The sequence below is a fragment of the Carettochelys insculpta genome, unplaced genomic scaffold (genome assembly GCF_033958435.1).
Source record: "Carettochelys insculpta isolate YL-2023 unplaced genomic scaffold, ASM3395843v1 scaffold_0038, whole genome shotgun sequence".
Taxonomy (NCBI): domain Eukaryota; kingdom Metazoa; phylum Chordata; order Testudines; family Carettochelyidae; genus Carettochelys; species Carettochelys insculpta.
Window position 1 is genome coordinate 362,501 of NW_027439075.1, and position 2,500 is coordinate 365,000.

Here is a 2,500-nt window from a genome sequence, read left to right on the forward strand (position 1 = left end):
CGTCAGACCCGGGAAGCTGTGCGCCCCGAGGTTAACCCCCGGGCCGGGGCGGGGAGAGAAAAATGTTCTAAGTCCGGTAGGGACAGCAGGTCAACCCCGGTCCGAGGCGGGGAGAGAAATTTTCCAAGTCCGGCAGGGACAGCAGGTCAACCCCGGCCGCCGTAGCAGAGGTTGACCTGGTGTCCGATTCGCTCCCCGGGCACCAGGTCAACCTCGGGCGCTTTAGCGGAGGTTGACCTGGTGTCCGATTCGCTCCCCGGGCACCAGGTAAACCGTGGCCGCTTTCAGCGGAGGTTGACCTGGTGGCCGATCCCCTCCTCGGGCTCCAAGTCCGGCAGGGACAACAGGTCAACCCCGGTTCCGGGCGGGGAGAGAAAAATTTTCTAAGTCCGGCAGGGACAGCAGGTCAACCCCGGCCGCCGTAGCAGAGGTTGACCTGGTGTCCGATTCGCTCCCCGGGCACCAGGTCAACCTCGGGCGCTTTAGCAGAGGTTGACCTGGTGTCAGATTCGCTCCCCGGGCACCAGGTCAACCTCGGGCGCTTTAGCAGAGGTTGACCTGGTGTCCGATTCGGTCCCCGGGCACCAGGTAAACCGTGGCCGCTTTCAGCGGAGGTTGACCTGGTGGCCGATCCCCTCCTGGGGCTCCAAGTCCGGCAGGGACAGCAGGTCAACCCCGGTCCCAGGCGGGGAGAGAAAAAATTTCTAAGTCCTTCAGGGACAACAGGTCAACCCCGGTTCCGGGCGGGGAGAGAAAAATTTTCTAAGTCCGGCAGGGACAACAGGTCAACCCCGGTTCCGGGCGGGGAGAGAAAAATTTTCTAAGTCCGGCAGGGACAGCAGGTCAACCCCGGCCGCTTCAGCGGAGGTTGACCTGGTGTCCGATTCGGTCCCCGGGCACCAGGTAAACCGTGGCCGCTTTCAGCGGAGGTTGACCTGGTGGCCGATCCCCTCCTCGGGCTCCAAGTCCGGCAGGGACAGCAGGTCAACCCCGGCCGCTTTAGCAGAGGTTGACCTGGTGTCCGATTCGCTCCCCGGGCACCAGGTAAACCGTGGCCGCTTTCAGCGGAGGTTGACCTGGTGGCCGATCCCCTCCTCGGGCTCCAAGTCCGGCAGGGACAGCAGGTCAACCCCGGCCGCTTTAGCAGAGGTTGACCTGGTGTCCGATTCGCTCCCCGGGCACCAGGTAAACCGTGGCCGCTTTCAGCGGAGGTTGACCTGGTGGCCGATCCCCTCCTCGGGCTCCAAGTCCGGCAGGGACAACAGGTCAACCCCGGTCCCAGGCGGGAGAGAAAAATTTTCTAAGTCCGGCAGGGACAACAGGTCAACCCCGGTCCCAGGCTGGAGAGAAAAATTTTCTAAGTCCGGCAGGGAGAACAGGTCAACCCCGGTCCCAGGCGGCAGAGAAAAATTTTCTAAGTCCGGCAGGGACAGCAGGTCAACCCCGGTCCCAGGCTGGAGAGAAAAATTTTCTAAGTCCGGCAGGGACAGCAGGTCAACCCCGGCCGCTTTAGCAGAGGTTGACCTGGTGTCCGATTCGCTCCCCGGGCACCAGGTCAACCTCTGGCGCTTTAGCAGAGGTTGACCTGGTGTCAGATTCGCTCCCCGGGCACCAGGTCAACCTCGGTCGCTTTAGCAGAGGTTGACCTGGTGTCCGATTCGCTCCCCGGGCACCAGGTAAACCGTGGCCGCTTTCAGCGGAGGTTGACCTGGTGGCCGATTCCCTCCTCGGGCTCCAAGTCCGGCAGGGACAGCAGGTCAACCCCGGTCCCAGGCGGGGAGAGAAAAAATTTCTAAGTCCGGCAGGGACAACAGGTCAACCCCGGTCCCAGGCTGGAGAGAAAAATTTTCCAAGTCCGGCAGGGACAGCAGGTCAACCCCGGCCGCTTCAGCTGAGGTTGACCTGGTGTCCGATTCGCTCCCCGGGCACCAGGTAAACCGTGGCCGCTTTCAGCGGAGGTTTACCTGGTGGCCGATCCCCTCCTCGGGCTCCAAGTCCGGCAGGGACAACAGGTCAACCCCGGTCCCAGGCGGGAGAGAAAAATTTTCTAAGTCCGGCAGGGACAACAGGTCAACCCCGGTCCCAGGCTGGAGAGAAAAATTTTCTAAGTCCGGCAGGGACAGCAGGTCAACCCCGGCCGCTTTAGCAGAGGTTGACCTGGTGTCCGATTCGCTCCCCGGGCACCAGGTCAACCTCTGGCGCTTTAGCAGAGGTTGACCTGGTGTCAGATTCGCTCCCCGGGCACCAGGTCAACCTCGGTCGCTTTAGCAGAGGTTGACCTGGTGTCCGATTCGCTCCCCGGGCACCAGGTAAACCGTGGCCGCTTTCAGCGGAGGTTGACCTGGTGGCCGATTCCCTCCTCGGGCTCCAAGTCCGGCAGGGACAGCAGGTCAACCCCGGTCCCAGGCGGGGAGAGAAAAAATTTCTAAGTCCGGCAGGGACAACAGGTCAACCCCGGTCCCAGGCTGGAGAGAAAAATTTTCCAAGTCCGGCAGGGACA